This window comes from Lepisma saccharinum, chromosome 23, assembly GCF_977018435.1.
Source record: "Lepisma saccharinum chromosome 23, izLepSacc3.1, whole genome shotgun sequence".
Taxonomy (NCBI): Eukaryota; Metazoa; Arthropoda; class Insecta; order Zygentoma; family Lepismatidae; genus Lepisma; species Lepisma saccharinum.
Window position 1 is genome coordinate 30,673,142 of NC_139251.1, and position 22,249 is coordinate 30,695,390.

Genomic DNA, 22,249 nt, shown 5'->3' on the forward strand with positions numbered 1-22,249 from the left:
TAATTTTTTCGTTTCTGGGGAAATTAAAGCAATATTCTCATTACCTCGTCTTTGTTTGGAAAATTCGTTTTTTATCCTGGAGGTATATGCAACGATGAAAGCACGGGAGTCGTTCTGGGTTATCAGTTTCCCCGTCCAAGGGATGCTTTACTAGCGCGAGGCAGACGTGAGCAAATAAGGATCGATAGCTACGCACAGGCCTTTCTCTCCCGCACGCACGCACACGAACACGCACAAAGAGCCCAGCCAGGCAACGAACGGCCTATTCCATGGAACAGTGTACCTGAAAGAATCGTTTCATCCGCCATGGCGGGCGAGGCGAGTGGAATGAAGCTGCCTTCCTGCCGGATTCTACCCTTGTGTGTGGATGACCTCGCCATACCTGTTCCTCCGGTATTGATTTTGAATAAAATCTCCCGCCAAGGCATGCGCCAGATGTTTTGATGAGGCTTAACGGTCTTGTACTGTGCCCGACTGGAATTTTTCTCCTGGGTTCGGCATTAATCTGATTTTTTTATGATTTCCCCATTAATACTTTTCGCAGTATTAACATGGCTTCGGTTTTCTGCGATGAGAGTGTTGCTAGGGAAACTAGCTTAAGTGGCGCCATACTCCAAAGCGAAATGAGAAGCCAGGGATTCTTGCAGATGAACGAGGCTCTGGCGCCTAGACCCCCCCAGTCAATGTGGAAAGTTTCTGTTCACATCGCCGGCTGAATCCATTTTTGTCGTATGTCCATCTGCAGTTATTTTTTAGGCGAGCTGATTGAAGTTCGATTTATGTGGATGTTTAATGCACTACAAGATTGGCGCAAAAATTTTATTTTTGATCATAAATCACACCACTTGACAGCCAGATATGTCGCTTCGGAACGTAATGCATTAACATGTACGGCACACGATAACGTCATCAACTCGTTTCCATTTCGGACGAACAGTGGAGACACGTCAAGGCAATATTTAGCCGGTGACATACATATAATATTGTCCCTTCATCCATGTAATTTGAATACTCATTCACCCATATCGTAGCGATTGGCCAAAAGCGGCAGAAAAGCAATGCAGAATAAACCAAATCAAATATGTAGGGAAGAGGCGGCACGTATTTTTATCTTTACGGCTCTAGTTTGTTTTTATCTTTCCTTACGTCCGTTGTTTTCTTTTGAACAGGGTCGGCGACGAGGGTGTCCTTTCAAATTGACAAATTTCGCAATAAAAATGCAATGGTGAATATGATGAGAAACCTTAGAAGGTTGCAACCCAGGATCTCTGCTTTCGGAGCACGCTCTACCACACCCGAATCAGTGTATCTGGACTTAAAATGTAAGACTTTTGCAGTGCAACAATGAAATTTGTATAGTTGTGTTTACTCCAATATTTAAATTTCCAATTATACTGTTTTGGGTGACATAATCAAAATGTGAATTATCATATACGTTTGCAATTTAAGATGTGGCCCTCTCAGGTATGTCCAGTGACCCACTCACACCAAATCGTCTGGGTCTGCCACTGCTCCTGAGTCGCCTTCAAAACAACGCTCACTCTCTCTCACTCCCCTCTCTCTCTCACACACACACATTGATTTTACGATTTTCAGGAACCAAGGTTAAAAATTTCTAAACAAAAATCCCGAAAATAATTAAATTTTGTCCCGAAAATAATTAAATTTTGCTCCATTGGGATCATGAAGATTGAATGGAGAAAATTTTTAAACCCGGCAACGTAAAATCATGTTCCACTGTAGATACAGTTTTTAAGGGACCAAAACGACTTAAAATCCGGGGAAATTTTACACTTTGCTCCATTGAGGACCATGAAGAATGAATGAATAATTGTAAAATCGGTATTCTGCTGTGTGTGTACACAAAAATTTTCCAGAAATATTGATATAGTATACTTAAGAGTGTAAATAGTGACAGACTGTTTCGTTGAGATTGAAGGAAAACTTTAAAATAAAAAGTAGAGAGGGGGAATTCAATGAGAGAACAGGGACGGTAACGTTGCATGTGCATCCATAATTGACGTGCGTGTTGTGATTAAACGAACACAGATTAAACAAGCTCGGGATACCATAGCGTGAAACGAGATTGGTTTTTGTGCAGATGGAGGAGAGCAAATTCCAGGCGTTGGAGCAGCAAAGGTTCAACATTGACCGTTATTTTGCTCACTTCAACTGAAACTACGTTTCCGGCAAGAATACCCAACTTATACAATCAGGGAGAGAAAGGAAGGATATCATATACGTACATGTGCAGTGAAAGAAATATTCTGTTTATTCCTCGTGATATTCGTAGGTAACGAATACGTAAAGGTACCACAAACGTCCAAGAGTCACTATTTCGTTATTTCTGAGCATAATTTTCAGAACCTTGTTGTTTTATATTGATGAAAATTTTATATTTGTATTTCATTACAGCCCTGTTGCGTTTGTTCCCATCAAGAATGGTTTATCCTACCAAAAGTCTTTTGATGGGGTGACCTTCTGAGAAAGCACCCACAATTCAAACTCACTTCCACGTAGTACACAACGGTAACTGCAGTTTTGCAGGACAAAAAGCTTCTGGAGCCTGGACTCACACCAAGCATAATTCTCTCGGGGGTCGTTTTGAACGTGTGCTTAGTGCCCCTTTGCAGTATAGCGTCAGCTTTTAGTATAGGCAATGTGATTTTATCCTCGAAGAGAATAAAGTTTTTTTGTTATTGTTTGTAAGGAGTTCGGATTTTAAAGTATTAGAATTTAGTGTTTGAATTACATTTTATTTTATTATTAGGGTCCATAGTTATATGAGCTTATCCCCGTCGTGAGTGACGGGCCGAAATACCCCGTTTACTGAGGTGCCCATAATTTCAAAATTAATCCAATCGTTTGGATAGTCGTGGTTATTTATTGAAAATCCTCGCTGTGTGAAATTCTTCATTGAATGTTCAAGCGTGAGTTTTTCAATGTTAATAAAGCGTTCATCTATTGTAATTTACATTGAGAGACAGCTTGATCTGTGTAAAAGTGGTTTGTATAATTGTTACCTTCAATTAGCTTCGTTTAATCGGATCTCTGAGCATGGTTTTAGGCTAGAAACCCTGGAGCATCTCATTGTACCTTATCATTTTTAAGTGCGGGAAATTATAACGCAAGGGCATATTTGAAATTTAAGATCTTACTTGCTTAAGATGGTTTCACAGGCAAACTTGTCTCGGATGAAAAGTTGAAAATTTTTAAACTTTGACGTATCAATTTCTTGTTGGTATGTGCTCGATAATTTATACTTACGGAGTAAGTGTGGAGTGGGCTGCTGTGTGTAGTAAAGGACTTAACGACTACAGTGTGTTTCATTATGGATAATGCACATAACAGCTCGCACTCGGTTATAACACCCAACTAACAGAAACTGTTCTCTGCCTCGTCTCTCTTCGTACGTGCCCATGTTCCCGCCTCCTTCCGCCACCTATATAGTCTTATGTCGAATTGAGTCATATGCTTTTAGTTGTGTTCTCAAACGCAACTAAACTGATCTTCAACCAAATCAGCGTAACCAAATGGACCCTCCCTTGTGAGATAGGAAGTCTTAATGATGCCGAAAATCGCTATGTAAAAGTACAATGCACTTGTTTTCCCCTTAGCTTAATACTTTGTAGTTTAAACTCTTCAAACTATGTGTCGAATACTTTCACAGGTATGCAACTCTTTTTCATTTATATACGAAGTGAAGCGTATTTTAATACCTACAGTATCTTTATCGGGTCATTTCTTAAAAATGTTTAGGTCATCATCTTCCGAGCCATAGTTAACAACATGCTACTATTTTATTTAGCATTTAGATTCAGTCCAAAGCATTTAGTTTCCCTTATTGTGCAAAGGACAATTTCGTTTCGCATTTTATTTGCTCAGATGATCCTCCCAAGTGAACATTAAAGTCATGTCACCGTGGTTTCTCTGGGGAAACCGTGGATTTGCATTCATATTCTTTGGTTCTCTGTGTTCAGTTTCATTTCGATGGCGAAGAGAATCTCTTCCAGGACCAAAAGAACGCCGATGTCTTCCTTGGGAGTTTTATTTCTTCTCCTTCTCGTCTGGAAATAATATTGTCATCTTTCGGCGTCATCTGTCTTTGGTTTCTTTTTTGGTTCTTCCTTGTCTTGACGTCTCTGATGTAGCCCTTCATATAAGGACCACTTCCTCTTTTTTCTGTTTCTTTATTGTTCTCTCTGCCTTACATCATTTTCCCATTTTTTTCCCTTTCCATTTGCCATATACAGAGGTTGTTCCGTCTACGTTTGGCCGATTTCGTTCCTCCCCCCTCCCGGGCAGATTGGACTCACCCGAACTGGCGCGTGGCGTCCTGCAGTGTTGTGCAGTGACTGTCTGGGAACGGAGTTGTTTATCCACGCGGACGAAAATAACGCACAAAACAGGACCATTGTTGTGAGTGTTGTGTAAAATCTTTTTCCAAGTGTGTGGGTTTCCGCTCTGTGACCAACATGCTGCCCAAAGTAAGCTGGTTTTGGGAAGGCTATGTTGCGGCTCTTTATGACGCCCAGTTTAGTGTTTCTGTCAATAGAAAACAGTGCAAGAAGAATGGTTGCAACATCAGTTTAAGTGAAATAAAAAATGTTATTAAAAAGTACAAGAGCAACGAAGCTCCACCATTTGGATCACCAACGAAGTTGCCTGGGAAGCGGGAATGCACCAAGGCCACCCCCTACCATGCAGAGGAAACTGCGCAAAATGACAATGCAAGAAAATCCGCCAACACAAAGGTGTATGGCTAATCGTCTTGACGTGTCTTTGGGGACTGTGAGCCGGACCTTACACCATCAACTCAAGCTGGAAAAAGTCATGGAAGCTTGCTGCCATCTTCTCACGGATGCCCACCAAAAGGAACGAAAGTGTAACGCCCGGAAGCTGTACGAACGGCATCTGGCAAAACAAAGGTGGAAGCACAGCGTAACGCTCGATGACCTTTCCGACTGCGGTAAACCGAGAGCCATCATGTACCGAGAGAAAGGCGCAAAGAACTTCAGAAGGTGGGTCCGTGTATGTAAAGAATCCTTCCCAAAAGGGTTCATGGTCGTTACTGGCTACTGTTACCGAGGTAAACTGAAGATTCGTAGGGTGGCGAAGAACTGCAAAATAAACTCGCAGTATTATCAGGAGCAGATCATGCGGCCGATCTACGAGCATGAGATTCCAACAATGTACGGAAATGATGCCAATCTGGTGCGCATTCACATGGACGAGGCCTCATCGCATACTTCACGATCGTCCCTCGCATTCTACAGGGAGATGGAGGAGGCAAGTGGTATACAGGTGATACCTTTCAATGAGGTACCTGTTAAATCTCCAGACGCAAGTCCCATGGACTATCGTGGATTTGGCTTGCTGAAGCGGACTTTGGGAAAACTGCGTGTGACAACTGTGGAAGGACTTTGGAAAGCTGTGCAAAGTGAATGGGACAAGATTCCCCTCCCAGTTCTTCAGAGAAGCCTATTACAGTGGAAATTACGCTGTCGGGCTATTGTTAGGAACCAAGGGACACACATCGAGCACTTACGGACCTGGCGCCATGGATTCGTCTAAATTTTTGGGTAAGTCAAAATTGGCCAAATGTAGACGGAACAACCTCTGTAGAGTTAGGCTTCCTTTACATTATTTGCTTGATATCTTCTTATCTTAACCTGGGATACTCCATAGTTGTATTCTCCCTGTTTAAAATTCAGTCTGGTGCAGTGATTATTTTTCCATTCATTGCAATTGCTATAATCCTTTCATGTATATTTCCTTTTTTTTATTATTTTGAGGCTGTACTTCGTTGGATTTTCATTATTGTGAAGCTTTCTCTTTTCTGGATATTTGTAATTTCTATATATACCTACTGTATTTCACCGCATAATGATACATTTTAAAAGAAAAAGTGTGTTCCAAACATTACATGTGAAGCTTTTTTAAAACAATTGCCCTCATATTACCGGTACTTTAAAATCACATATTACTAAACCGTCTTTGGTGCAAGATTAAGATCCACTTAATATTTGTGAATGTACGTTAAAAGTGAGTACGGGATTCCAAATCGACGTACATAATTCCTTCATGACAGTAGTTTACCGAACATTTATTTGGTTTATTTTACTTCGCATTTATGGTACTTTTGGCTAAACGCGAAGATGAGGATGAGTGATGAAATTGATGAGGGGACACTCACAAACACCCATGCCCAGGCCGGGTAACTTGCTGTGCTAACCACTTCGCCACGGAGCCCGGCTGGTCTGAAAAGAAAAAGTTCACACATTAGTTGTTAATGATGTGCGCATTATAATCGAAATATTACACTTGAGAAAATTTACAACAGTGTTGCGGAGTATGCACTTAAGAACAGAGTTTATCTTCTGCGTCTGAAGAGTCTGCGCCGGTATCATTGGTTGTGTTATCTGACGCACCGATTACGCGATTTGGACTGAAAAACAGGATGTGACGATTATATGGTGCACACGTACTGTATGTTTGAATTTGGTAGCATAGTTAAGCATTTTGGAATTAGGCATCCTATGCACCGCACAATCTAATTTACTAACCACGAATGAAACGAGATTGTCAGAGAATAAATGTCGGTCTCGTCTCGATTTTACAGACGCCTGTCATTCTCGGTATCATTCTTGTAAGAACCCTAATTGCAGTTCTTAGACCATTAGTATTCTGTGGAATATTCGTTCGTACTGGAACCGACAGAGCACACAACGTATTGATCATATTTCTGGAATGTTTCAGTGCACCATTTGCATTTATATTAGGTATATTACAGCCACGTGTGTGCAGATCCTGCATGACACAATTAATCTGATATTACTTCTGTCCCTTCTCGGAAGCCTAGCTTAATCTGCAACTCACTGCCACGCCTCATCCCAGCACTCACTGATATTATTCAGAATAGTCTACAGAAGGAGAATCAAATTTGTTTGAGTTAATTACGAATGTATGGTTAGCGTTCCTGGTAACTGAAAGCAAACATTCGTGGTGAATTCGAAATTGTTTACTAAGTTATACGATGATTGTAAATGAATGCACCTAATTTGTTCAGAAGTATTTTTAAGTACATTGGTGCTGCTGAACAGTGTCACCATTTTGAAGAAGCGGGTCTTCCCGATAGCATAGTGGTAATGTCTCGCGGGTTCGATACCCGGTGTAGGCACCCACTTATTCGAATCCCACTTAAACTGTAGGTCGAGTCCCGATTAGCCTAGATGTGCGTAAAGTGAACTAGAAACAGGAAAGAAATCTCAAACTGCTTTGTTTCACGGCCGAGCGCGCTGAGACCTGGCCATTGACGGTCCCAGGTTCGAACCCTGGTGTATGTATGGGTGTTAGTTTGTGATTGTGCCTTAATCAATTTTATCTAATCACCATCATTGCTTATCGTCGCGATTAGTCTAAAGAGGCAGAGAAGCGACGTAAAATAAGATTAAAACAGCAACACCTTTCGTGCTCACTGCAAACATTTTTCTCTACGTGAACTGAGCGTTGATAAAGAAGTGAACCTATCAAACGCATGCTGACCTCCGTGGCGAAGTGGTTAGCACTGCGAGCTGCGACGCCAGGGGTCCCGGGTTCGAATCCCGGCCTCCGCATGGATGTTCTTTCTTAGTGTCCCTTCACCAATTTCATTATTAGTTATAAGAATTACAAGGATTACCATAATTAATAGAAATTAATAACCAATTATTGAATGGGCTTCACACATATTTTATCATTTCCTAAAACTCGCAAAAAGCATATTAAATTTTTTATCAATGCTTGTTTGTTTATATTAGTTAATTTTTATATTAACTATAATTATTACAAAAAATCCCATTATTGCCATGTAGTTGTACAGTCACGGACACTTCTGGGTTGTAACAATTCCATTGACTTTCAATGGTATCGTTACAACCCATAAGTGTCCGTGACTGTACAAAGTTACTGGCATGGCTGCCTCATCCAACCTAGCGAATTTTGCCCACAGTGTACGTTACATTTATATTTTTATGAATTAAAGTAATACAGAAATATTGGAAACACCATAGGGAACAATGTAATTTATTTAAATTTCATAGTAAAAATTTTCAGTTGAAAAATGGAAAAAACTGTCGCTTGACAGCCCCCTCTTCGTGTAAGCTAGGGTTAATTACTTGCGAATAAGTGCACTCAGAATTTTTCACAAGGATAATAAGTTTAGGGGGAAAAGAAAGCAGTTTTCTGTTTTAAACAGTCTCCCCAGGAACACCAGCACGGACGAAATGTCTGTATTGACCGGGAGCTAATCCAGCTAATACGGTACCTCAGTCGGACATTCTGTTCACGCTGTCAGTGCGTTACAACAAAGAGACTTCAGAAGTACTTCCAGCCTGACCTTTGCTCTTTGGACTGGAAAATCCAGCAGATGGAAAGCTGGAACCCTCATTGTCCTTGTTATCCCGTGGTTAGTGTGTTCTGAACTCGCAGCTACCCATTGAACTCGTGTCTTTGTGTAGATTAACGTAGCATACCAATATCCGCTGGTACACGATGTGATCTAGGCATGCAAAATCTTGAGATCTAGAATCAGGAAAATATGTCTACAAATATTAAAGATTATGAAAATAAAATACCGCTGCACTATGCTGATAGGCTCAAAACCATAGAAGTTTTACTAACCGGAGAAGATATAGATCCTTCGGTAAAGGACGATAGTGGCGAATCACATTTGATTATGCTAAAAATAGACCTGAGATAAACAAGGCTTTGGTGAGTCTTTTTTGGAAGCAACAGTGTAATAAGTGCAGCTTCTTCTTGTACTAAACTTTTTTCTATATCTTGACCTTGACTTCTTTATTTTTCACTAGCTTCATTAGACTTACCATTATTGCGTATGGTAGAAACAGTCAATACACCCAATCTGATTAGTGAAACTAATGCAATAACTGTAGAATTAGTGAAGTAATGCAATAACTGTAGGCACAGCGAATATCACTACAGGAGCAATTGCTAAAGTAACATAAGGAAAACATCAAATAACTGCAGTATTGCCTTAGAACATGTTTAATCAATCCTTTTTTTGCTGGTGTACAATCACCGGCAAAAAAAATACGACAGATAGATCCGGAAATCCTCTCTTCCCAGCAAGGTGTTGTGTGTGTTGCCTAAATCTACGGCGATATCAGAACTTCCCATTGAAAATTTGCTATTAAAATCCACTCAACACCTTATCAACTCTGCCTAGGCGTAAGTAGTGTTCCTTGTGACTGTCCCATCATCATATCGTCACTAATCTTCATCTTCGCGATTAGTTAAGTGGCAGAAAAGCGAAGTGAAATATAATAAATCTAACTAGGATGCAGGTTTTTTTGTCTATACTCTGTCTCGTGAATCTCTGGAGCAATTAAACGAAAACAAGTCCTCTACGCAAGTGGTGACCCGAGAAGGTTTGACCAATAAACGGGTTGGGGGTGAGTGAGTGCATGGAGGTGAAAGCCCGGCTGCAGCTATCAGCCTTTTGCAGCAGAGCGCACTACTTTGCTCCGCCGACTCGCTGTCTCCCCTTCTGTACCGTTATGCGCGGCTCTGCTACACAGAATCCAGAGACAAAGTGTACAACCTTTTTCATTCATTTGTAGAAAAATAATTAAATTTTTAATATAAGTTTCGTATTCTTTCGAACCTAATATCGTATTTTTTATGTTCCTATAACTGCCATTTTGAGGTTCAGTGTCTATTGAGCACAATCGTGCCTAAAAATGCGTTTTTGGTATTTTTCGCTTAATGTGGCTTTCCTCATCACTGTACACTGCAGAAGACAATCTCTTGTTTTTCAAGAAACTCTTCGTCAGTTTCATCTAACCACCATCATCGTCGCGATTAGCCAAAAGTAACAGAAATATGATGCAAAAATAAAAAAAAATACAATAGAGTAAGAAAATATTAGTAATATTGTAGCGAAGAAAATGAATATGTTTGTCTTCAATGCATATTATTGTGCCTTTTAAGCGCCTCTTCATTAAATGATGCATATTTTTATAATTTTTAGTAGATATAAATGCGCACCATAGTAATTATCATTTATCCCCATTGTCACTATTAAAATAAAACAGGGATCGCTCAAACAATCAACGTTAGGATTTGTAATTTGATAACTAACTAACTCCCTAGCCTTCTTAAACCCGAAGGTTCATGGCTGCAGCAACACAGGCCTTCCATCTTTCCCTATCTTGAGCAAGTTCTATATACTCTTTTCCATCCCTACCGATTTCCCTTAGGTCCATCTCAACGTTGTCCCTCCATCTTCGTCTTGGCCTTCCTACAGGTCTCTTACCATCAGGTTTCCCAACAAGAATCCTGTAAACTGCTCTTTCCTCTCCCATTCGTGCCACATGGCCTGCCCACCTAAGTCTTCTTGATTTAATTATTCTAATAATATCTGGACATGAATACAAATTATGTAGTTCTAAATTATGTAACCTTCTCCACTCACCTGTCTCCTCATCCCTTTTAGGTCCAAAGATTTTCCTAAGGATCTTATTTTCAAATACTCTCAACTTATGTTCCTCTTTCAATGTAAGGGACCACGTTTCACATCCATATAATACTATAGGCAAAATTACTGTTTTGTATATTTTAACTTTTAGTTTCTTAGATATTAAACGAGAAGACAAAAGTTTATGAAGAGAGAAGTAACATGCATTTCCTGAATTAAGCCTACTTTTTATTTCCTCTTTAATATAATTTTCATTTGTTAATATTACTCCTAAGTATTTGAATTTGGAAACTGGTTCAAACGAGTTGTTATCAATAATTAGATTTTGATTATTACCTAACACTTGGTTTCGGCCTGTAAGCATATATTTAGTTTTCTCTTTGTTAACTTCCAAACCTATCTCTTTAGCAGTTTTGAAAAATATTTTAGCATTATTCTTAATTGTATTCACATCATCCCCCAGTAAGTCTACATCATCTGCATATGCTAACAACTGAGTCGCACCATTTAATTTTAGTCCTTCTTTAGTTTCTTTTACCTTCCTAACAGCATATTCTAAGGCAAAATTAAAGAGCAAAGGAGATAATGCATCTCCTTGTTTTAACCCATCATGAATAGTAAATTTGTCAGACATATTAATACCCACACGAATTTTACTTTCTGTTTCACTGGTGCATATTTTTATCATACTAACAAGCTTCTTAGGTATTCCAAACTCTACTAATATATTATATAATTTATCTCTTTTGACCGAATCATATGCTTTTTTGAAATCAATGAATAGCTGATGGACATTTTGATTATATTCCCACTTTTTTTCAAGTGTCTGTCTGATGTGAAAAATTTGATCTGTAGTTGATCTGTTACGTTTAAATCCACATTGATAATCACCTATAATTTCATTAGCATATGGGGTTAGTCTTGTTAAAAGAATGTTAGACAATATTTTGTATGTTGTTGAGAGTAGAGAAATTCCACGGTAATTATTGCAGTTCATTTTATCACCTTTTTTAAACACAGGGACAATTATGGATTCTTTCCACTGTTGAGGGATTTCTTCTTTATTCCATATTAAACAAATTAATTTATGAATTTAACATATTAATGAATTTCCACCATATTTAATTAACTCAGCTGGTATTAAATCAATGCCAGGTGCTTTGTTATTCTTTAGCCTTTTAATAGCATCTTTAACTTCAGTCAAGTTAGGTTCTGGAACTAAAGGTTCTGCTGTGTGGACTTCATTTACTTCTGATTTATCTCCTACATGGACATTTAAAAGGTCATTAAAGTAGTTCTTCCATCTATCTAAAATATCGCTTGGGTCAGCTAGAAAATCACCGTCTTTATCTTTTATCAAGTTTACTTTAGGTTGCCACCCCTTTCTAAACTCATTTACACCTTTATATAAATCTCTGATATTTTTATTTTTGCAGTTTGTTTCAATTTCGTTAATTTTGCTTTTCAAGTAATCTCTTTTTTTACTTCTAAACATGCGGTTAACTTCTCGCTTTATTCTATTATAATTGTTTAGATTTGTATCATCAGAGTTATTTAACCACCTAAGTCTAGCCTGATTTCTTATTTCTATTAGATTATGACATTCATTATCAAACCATGGCTTACTTTTTCTCGGTTTATGGTATCCTATACTTTCTTTAGCTGCTGATTCTATTGCATTACGTATGTGCTCCCAATTCTTATTTACGTCTGTTTCATTTATATTTTCATCATCATTTAGATCCTGCAAAACATCAAATCTATTTGACAGTTTAATTTGGTAATCTTTCTTAATTCTTTCATCAGTAAACTTTCCTGTATCAAATTTTGGAACTTTTAGATTTTGTTGCTTATGATTTATCACTGAGAGTCTTTCTCTTAATTTAGCAATTACTAAATAATGGTCACTGGCACAGTCAGCACCTCTATGTGTACGAACGTCAATTATACTAGTATGCCTTCTCTTATCAATGAGAATATGATCTATCTGATTATGAGTTCTACCATCTGGAGAAGACCAGGTATATTTATGGATATCTTTATGTTTAAAAGTGGTACTTTTCACAATTAAATTCTTTGAGGTTGCAAAAGTAATGAATCTTATACCATTATCATTACTTAATTCATGAAGACTTTCTTTACCAATCGTGGGTTTAAATGTCTCTTGTTTGCCAATCTGTGCATTACAGTCACCTAGCAGAATTTTCATATCATACTGAGAAAATTTATCAAAGACCTGTTCTAACTCTGCATAAAAATCATCTTTAGTATTATCATCTTTATCTTCCGTTGGTGCATGTATTTTTATTAAAATAATTTTACACCACCTACCCTGTAAAACTGCATATGATATCCTATCATTAATAAATTCTACTATTTTAAGAGCCGAGATAATTCTATTATTTATGAAAAAGCCAGTTCCAAAATTATGATTTTCAGTACCACCATAGAAAAAAGTATAATTTTTAGTTTTACAATTCCCTTCTCCTGGCCACCTAACTTCCTGGACAGCTACCACATCTAATTTATACTTAACTATCTCATTAACTGTACACTGAAATGCCCCAGGCCGGTAAAGGCTCAGAACATTCCAGGTGCCTAATTTAATATCCTTATTCCTAACGTAGATCTTATCCTTAGTCCAGGGACCTCCCAAAGTAGTCCCCACCCGGAGATCCGAACGGGGGACTATTTTACCTCCGGAATATTTTACCTTGGGAACATCCATGGCCTTATATTGCTGTTTCTTGACATTTTTTTTTACAGTGCAGAGTTGTCAGCTCTACGCCTAACCCCCAATATGAATGGAGGAACTACTACACAAGACGAACACAAACACATTAGACAGCACAGCTACTACACAAGACACACACAAACACATCACAACTATAACACAATATAAACACACACACACCACAGCTACTACACAATATAAACATAAACAAACTACACACCACAACTACTACAGAAGACAAACACAAACAAATTAGACAGCACAACTACTACACAAACATACTAGACAGCACAACTACAACACAAGACACATATGCTTTGTTATTCACTGAACACAACCACATAGTCTCGAGGGCGAAACATTATTCTTTTAACTTCTCAAAAAAAGTATTTTGTTTATATTGTGAGTTTAAGGAAAACAAATTCACTAAGCCAAAATATGAATTTTGTAGTATAACTAAGCGAAATGCGTTTAATGTGAATACATTGGAAATATGAGTTCCTCAAGTAGTAAGTGTTTCAATAACCCAAACGTTTTTTGCTATATATGTGGAATATATTGTCTACCATCACAGAGAAGAAATATCACGGATGTAGTGAGAGATTTGTATCAGACTTATTTTGCCAAAAATCTGTGACAACAATATATATATGGTCCCACATATAGTTTGCAAAACTTATTTGGAATCACTTCGTTATTGGGGCCAAGGCGGACGTAAGGGACTCAAATTTGGAGTGCCCGTGACATGGAGTGAACCAAAAAATCATGTTAATGATTGCTATTTTTGTGCTGTGAAAATAAATAAGTTTCTTAATGGGAATTTCAGCCCATTATCAAATTTTGATATTACCGACAAAAGCGTGGAGTAATTTTACCTCCTACATTTTCCACGGTGTGTTTATTTTTATAACTGGAGTCAATTCAACTGAATCAATCATACAATTGGCAATCACAGATGTTTTGTGTGCTGGAACTGTTATTAAACTTTATGCCACAAAATAAAATCTTTTTTTTTGTTCCCCAGTGTTATCATTCTAATTAATCATTAACATATATACCATATATGCCAGTTGATTTTTAATTCCACGAAAACGAAAAAAAACAGGCAATTCCACACATGATACGAATATGCAGGAAGTTGGATGATTCGGCAGGTTGAAATAAAGCTTACATTATTTACAAACATTGAGTCTGTTACATTCGGTTAAAAGCGCTCATTGTTTCATTGTTTTTCCCTTTCGCACAACTGTCGTGCAAACTGAGTAATTGACAAGATATATCATTGGCTTGGAATTAAAACTAAAGAAAATATAATTACCTTACATAAAAGTGAACTGTTGCACATCAGCGTCGAGTCGAGTCATTTGATAATTTGTAATTTGATAGTAATGCATTATTGTTGGTGTAAGTAAAATGTTAAATGGCCCACTACCAATCGTTCAATCGCCATCACTGATCGTACATATGGCCCAAGGGTATACAGTTGCTACGTCGAAATACTATAATACGAAAAATTAATATCATTTTAGGCTTCAGCTGTGCAGAATATATACAATTTTTATTCGATCAGACTTTAGTTTAGTTTTTGCTAATGAATTTTGTCACCTCTTGGCGTTCTTTTCCCAGGGTTGTTAAAGGTTCAGGAACACATAAATTCTAATGGGTTATATTGGGTTCCGCCGCAGGATCGGAACCTTGTTTCTCGCATAATTTAAATTCGGTACGTTGCATATTGTTTAATTGCAAATAGGTTCTTGGACCGTATTGAAATTGATCCGTAAAAAAGGTTCCTGGACCTTATTTAAATTGATCCGGAAAAAGTTCCTGAACCGAATTTCGATTCAGCCGGAAAAAGTTCCTGAACCGAATTTGGATTCAGCCGGAAAAAGTTCCTGAACCGAATTTGGATTCAGCCGGAAAAAGTTCCTGAACCGAATTTGGATTCAGCCGGAAAAAGTTCCTGAACCGAATTTGGATTCAGCCGGAAAAAGTTCCTGGACCGAATTTGGATTCAGCCGGAAAAAGGTTCCTGAAACGTATTTGAATGCATCCTGAAGGAAGGTTCGTGGACCGTATTTAAATTCATCCGGAAAAAAATGTCCCTGGACCGAATTGAAATACTAAAACATTAAAAGGTTCTGTACTGTCTAAAGCCCATTTACACTTGTTAATTTTCTCTCCCGGACCGGAATTGAATTTATTTACAATTCCTGAACCTTTAAAAACCCTGGGATTCATGTCTTGAAGATCAAGGAACACATAAATTCTAATGAGCAAAAATGTTCCTGGACCGAATTTAAATTCAGCCGGAAAAGAGGTTCCTGGACTTTATTTAAATTGAACCGGAAAAAAGTCCCCGGACCGAATCGAAATACTTTGCAGATAGAAAGGTTCTTTACTGTCCAGAACCCATTTACGGTTGTTAATTTTCTCTCCCGGACCAGAATTGAATTTATTTAAAGTTCCTGTACCTTTAACAACCCTGTCTTTTCCCGTTTTTATACACAGGTTCATCATGTCCGCACCGATTAGACTCTTTTCGCAAAGTGGGCTCGGATTGGAACTTTGACATTTGTGAAACGACCTCGGATTAAAACGTGACGCGTCGTCACGGGACCGTTTGACGGGGAAAACAGAACGCGGTTGCCCCGGAGAATGGGGAAACACGGAATTTGTGTATTTTATGAGTCCTCTCCGTCGCGACAACGTTGGTAGGCGAGGTGTAACGTCTCCTCGCGTGTCGCCCGGAGACAACACACACGCAACACACCGACGTTGCGAGCCTCAAACGGGGAGCAGTGTTGCCATAACCTGAAAGCACGATTTCCTTTTTCAGTGGCAAAATTCAATTCTTTCCTTCCAATTTCCACTTTAATCTTAGAAACATTCTTTGTTGACGTCCGTGGCGAAGTGGTAAGCACAGCGCGCTAGGTATCCTGGTGCCCAGGGTTAGAATACCGGCCTGGGTATGCGCTGTTTTGTGAGTGTTCCTTCATAAATTTCATATCATCACTTATTCTTACTGTCGCGATTAGCCTAGAGGGGCAGAAGAGCGACAAGGAATTCAAAAATCAAACAACTTAATAATATTTGTAATTAGTGACACAAAGTAGCAACGTCAACCATTGTTATTGTTCATTCAGCATCAATTTACTGGAATATTAGCATGTATTGGATTAGAGAAGAAGAAAAAAGAAATAATGTTGTCTTCTTCACAGGTATCTGACTTCTCCGATGGCATAGCGGTAACACTGTTTCCTTTTAATCAAAGTCTTTCTGGTTCGATACCCTGTGGAAGTACATAGTAGTTCGGATTCCACTTTAAACTGTAGGTCTAGTCCCGATTAACCTTTCTGTGAATTAAATGCGATTAAAAGAAGAAAACTCCAACTGTTATAAGCTTGGAAAAATTAGGAAAATCAGCCTATGAGTGAAAATCACGTAAAATGTCATGGAATTTTGACACTGCCTTTAAAAAAAAAAACCTGCACAGAATGGGCTTGAAATTTGTTTGGTTAAATTGAGTGAGAACTCGGGTTATTGTTATCAGTAGCGAAGCGTGACATTTTTACGTAGTCATCGCAAGGCTTGCCAAACGTCAGGGTCAATCTTTCAAGATTCATATTCTAGTATCTGAGTGATAATATGTCACTATCTCATGGTGCTGTTAGCGCGTGTCCACATTATCTGAAGAAAATTCTGAGTATGTTTACCGTACATTTTCGACCGATGAGAAGTTCCGAATTGGGAGAGTAAATCCTATCGAGAATACGTACCAAATTTCAGCTTGCTAACATTTTTTACTATAATGTTACGAACGTGATTTAAAATCCCAATTACTATGAATTACACTAAAGAAGAGACAGAAGAAGGGCGCCATTCCTACATTGATAATGATAACATGACGTGTGAAGTAGGGATGGTCAATTCCGGATTTTTTATTTTTCTACGGAGTATATGATCGTAATATTAGAAAGACGAAACTTTGTTAATAAATTCTACCTGAAAAATGGAAAAATTGTTAAAACTTCTCGATCCGAAATTCAGATTGCCTCCCAAATCCGGGTAGTAAAATTTCCGAATCGAGATTTTAAATTTTCCGGAATTCTGATATTTTTGGCCAACCCTAGTGTGAAGGTAAGATGTGCTAGGAAAGAGATTCTGTCTGATTTGAACAGCAGGATTCAAAAAATTGAAAGGAGAAATACTATGAAGGAAATACAATGGATCAAGAGTTTTTGTTTTTCCAGTTTTTTCAGCACTAACCGTGTGTTTATTTATGTTTTTGCTTCCTTATAATTGTTTGTATGCACCATTACATTTATGTATTCTATGTAAGTTATGTTCCGATGCTCTTCAATATGTTTCCCCCTTTAAAACAAGAGCATTGTTGAATGCTTTATCGTGCTGGAAATAGCAGATACTATGAGAAGTCTCATCTTGATGACGTCACAGAGACCCTGCCGGGGTTGTAAACATGGGGGCTGAAAAGAAAAGGTCTTCTTCAAGAGCGATGAGGGATGACTTATATTTTACTTCTTCTCTAAAATATTTAAAATGCAATAATTTTATTATTTTGTTTTGTCATCGCCGCATCTCCTGCTGCCTCTGATTGTTATCAAATTTGCATTTTTGGATAAATACGTCATGAAAACATTTTCACCATAAGAGCTAACATTAGGTTCACTTTAGTCGCGCTATTAACAGTAATTTAAAGAACTATATATTGAGAATCGGATGAAAACTGATCAGGATGGGCAATACTGGATTGATCTTACTTTTTTATGGACTTAAGGGCCCTGTGTCGCTTGTCGCTTCGGTCTGAAAGCTACCTTAGGAAGAAATCACACCGAAGCGACATGCTACATATGAGGATTTCACCAATCGAACGCAGGCTTGTGCGGCCGATCATGTCCCTACGGTGTGAGACGTTGCTGATGATTAGCTCGTTCCCAAGCGGCATATGTCGCGTGTCGCTTCGGTCTGAAAGCTCACTTACAGCTTCGATGTAGTCGTGGAGTACACTACACACCTTCCCTGCAAGTCCATTACTTTTCATAAAATGTCCGTGCGTGTGGCAACACTGACGGGGAGGAGTCCGCTCACCAACCTGCAGAACCTCTTCGTGGACTCGCCCGGGTGCGCACAGCCCGAAGCTGCCCGAAGTGTGCCGAAGTGGAGAAGCCGCGGGGACGAGCGAACGGGAGGACAGGCACGGTGCGATAAGCTGTCTGACAGGGAGCAAACGCTTGGCTCGCCCGCTACGGGTTCTTAGCAGACTCACCGATGCCCAAATCGGCGCTCAAAGATGTACGGTGGAGGCAACAGCGACGTTAGTGTCTAGTGCTAGTGCTATATTTCACGGTAGTTAGCGTTCTACTTCATCCGCCCATCCAAGAAGAAGGGGATTGCTGTCTTGAAATATAGACCGGAATGGAACGATTAAATTAACCTCAGTAGTGAATTAGTAGTGGATTATCTAATTTGTATTTCAAGTGGCCAACTCGGACACCAGCCCTCAACAATTTGTGGTGCTCGTGCGGATCTTTTTATACGGGTCATCAAACAAGTGTGTAATTTAGAAAACAAACCGGCGAATCGATTTAAACAGGAAGATCGGCTTGTGTCTTCTTCTCGTGATCCAATTACGTTGGGTGTTTTGTGTCTGTGAGGAGGTGGTTTTGTGAATGCGTTAGTGAGAGTTTTTCGCCTGTTTCAGATATTGTAATATTCGCAAAGTGATTTGTTTTTATATATGTGCTACACTTTGACGGGAACATCCTACGGCATTTTACCTGGTTCCAGAACGTTAGGACGTGAGGATTTCATCTTATAGGTTTTATTAAGTGGTAAGTAATCCCATCACTTGTATAGAAGATTTTGGGTACTCTTATTTTCTCAGTGTGTATGTTGAGGTTAAGGTTGTCGTCTTGTAATAATGATGTTCCTGGTTCGAATCAGACATGGATCTTTAGTATCCATTGTTCAAATCGCATGTAAAATATAAGCAACCAGTGTCTGTACTTGGTATTTTCTGAAACCAGCAGGTTTTACATTTTATTCAATGTATATTTTCTACTTTTATTTTCTTTGAAAAGGTTGAGAGCAACGCTTCGGTGGCCGAATGCCTTTGGTAGGCTTCCCCTCACCCCCCCGCCCCAACGTTTCCGTGCTCGAGTCCCGGCTTGGGCACGACTTTCTTTATGCATGTCTCTTCATCACCATTCATCCTCATTGTTGCAATTATCCGTAAGAGGCAGAAAAAAACCACATAAAGTAAGCAAAATACAAACATGAACAAGTTAAAGAATATCTTACGATGGAAAATTATTTTTCCCAAATGAACTTCCTTCAGTGGTCGTTTGTCATGGCCAAGTTGCGAATACTTGAGGATACATTATCACTTCCACGTGCTTCTTTCCGTTCTTTGCTGCAATCAAAGGATCCCGAGTACGATCTCCTGTAAATTGCATAGTGCTTCGGATCCCACTTTAAACTGTAGGTTCACTCCCCGATCAGCCTGTCTAATCATAAGCTGGACTGAACACGAATGTTTCACTTCCCTATTTGCATTGCCTGCCAGTGTCATTCGTCATTTACATTTCTGTAACATGCTACTTAAACTTTGTATATCTTTGCATTATTTCACGTTCAATACTTTGATGGATTTTCTGTACTGTAAAGAGCCCTGTTGCAATATATATTGTGTAAGATTTCAATTTTCTCAACAGTATAATCGGATCATGAATGTAATTTTTCATCCCATGTTGAAATTCGTTCTTAAATTGTGATATAATGAAGGCGTGTTTCCGTATTAACAAATACTAAGTTGCTGACCCTTCGTCTGAGGAAGACCCCGATAAAGGGTTGAAAAGTTACATGTTAAGTGTTTTTATATCTTAATAAACTACCTTGGTCAGCAACTTAGTGTTTTTTTTTTAAATTTTGGAATATATCATTCTCAAAAATCAATTGGATTAAGAATTGTAGGTGTACTCAATTTCGTATACTTAATAGAACATGTATAGCCAAGTTAATCTCCAGTAGCTGTTGATGTGTTGATAGGAAAATCTTCCCTGCGGGAATTACGTTTATTCAGACTATTCAAATGAAGCAGAAGAATTGTCATCTCTGATTCACTTCCCGGTTTTTTTCTTTGTTTCAACTGCAATATTGTTATTTTTCAATTTTAACTCGTTTTTCCGTACAGACGCACACACACACCCATACGAAATTAACCGCTTTGACATTAATTTTCCACCGAAAACTGAAAATGGTCTTTCTGAAATTTTCGAAAATTAAAATTCTCAAAATGTCGTTTTATCATACCAGGCTTATTATAAGAGCTGTAAAATGAACCGAAGAGAAGCTCTCTGCGAGCAAGTATTCCAGATTTCTGGATCACTGTATGAAAGTTAGGCAAAAATTTACCACTTTTTAAAGTTTCAAACTTTAATAATTCAATATCTCGTTCCAAAAATTAAAATTTTGTTTTTTATGCACTGAACAGACTTTGCTAATTATCAAAAGTGAAGAAAATCGTAAACATTCAGGTTCAAAATTAATTTTTAGTTGGTTGATTTGATATCTAACTCGAATTGCCTGATTGCCGGGCTATACTTAATGTGATTTAGGAAGCAGATATTTTGGACTAGAAGCTTGCGAGGCTGACTCCATTTGGAGTCCAAATTAACGCGTAATAGTTTTACATTACTCTTCCTTTGTCCGCCTAAATGTTTGTATTACATTCTGCTTTCATTTCCATTGACTTTTTATGACTATCTTTATTTCCACTGCCAGTGACTTTTGTGTAATTTTTTTGCTTCAAAACTTTTATGTAATGTGTTGCCCGGAGTAATTGTAATTTAGTCGTGTGAGCACCTGTTCTATATTTAATATGTAATAAAATAAGAACGAAGCTGGAGTTCTAACCATAGATAAGAGCCTGTTTCTCCCCACTATCCAGTTCATCATCTCGATGCGTAGAGAAGCGGTGTGGAATAGCGGAAGAAGGATAGGAACAATAATTTATTTAATGCTTTATACAAAATTAAATGCCGATACCTAGTAATCTATTCAGAAACCAAACATATATGTCTGAAGTAGTAACGGAAACATAATGGTGAATAACGAACGTTTTAGACACATTACAGCCATTACGTCTGTTCAGAACATATGCTTTTGTGTCCAGCATTATCAGTATTCCTGATCCCAGCGTATCTAGGAAACGTGTCATTTGTGTACAGTTTTTCTTGTCGAAAGTTTTTTTGGAAATTTTTCATGTCTATTCTCTATCCTCAAGAAACGTGGAAGAAGAAAAATGCTATACGTTTGTTTAGATAACGCATCACTCTTGTGTCATCCGTATAATAATGACCTTTTTTTAATAAGTGCTCAATCCTCAGGTTGTTTTTGTAACGAAAATTTTCGTTCTCTCCAATTATTTCCATCCTCACATCATACTTTCCTTCTTCTTGGTTTCTTCTTTTCACGTGCCTTCGTATTTGCAGAAGGCGGACGGACAGTAGCACTAGCTTATATAGCGTTCTTCTTCCTATGACGTCACGGCCCTTTGCCTTATCAAAAGTTCCGGTCCATCCCATTCTGTCTCCATCTTCTTATCCTCAATCTTCCGATGTGCCTGTCTGCGTCATTTGTCCATCTTCCTGTATCGGCTTCTTCTTGCGTTACGTCAAGAAAATACTTTTCTCGCTACTGCATCGTCCTTCATTCTAAGATGTCCTACTCAGTTCAATCCGAGCTACAGTATCAGAAGACTTTCGTACATCTTTTGGTTTATGATTGTAGAGTTTTGGACCCCCAGAGTTCGGCAGTGTACTTTCTAAAGTGAACACACTGTATTGCATTTCTCCACCTGGTTTACCTGCGCTCATCCGATAGGCTAATGGTCAAATGTATATCCACATTGCAGCACTGCCAATTATCGTTCACCAACGGGATTATTACTGATTTCTTAATTAAAACTGTCGTTCTGCTAGTTTTGATTTCCATATTATATTCTCATTACAGAGGAACCT

General features: G+C 38.4%; 2 protein-coding genes across 4 annotated transcripts in view; both read left to right on the forward strand.

Moving 5' to 3' along the window:
• The window catches only part of Nca (neurocalcin homolog), a 465,127-nt gene that overhangs the window by 308,039 nt on the left and 134,839 nt on the right, over positions 1-22,249 (forward strand). The window lies entirely within an intron of this gene.
• LOC145977737 (neuronal calcium sensor 2) overlaps positions 1-22,249 on the forward strand; it is a 157,951-nt gene that overhangs the window by 18,489 nt on the left and 117,213 nt on the right. Inside the window, exon 1 of one of the 2 annotated variants that reach the window (XM_083109988.1) lies at positions 18,397-19,060. The exons of the other annotated variant lie outside the window; for it this stretch is intronic. The gene's annotated coding sequence lies outside the window, so the exon portion shown is untranslated. Of the gene's footprint in view, positions 1-18,396; positions 19,061-22,249 lie in introns of those variants that run through there. 2 annotated transcript variants of the gene reach the window in all.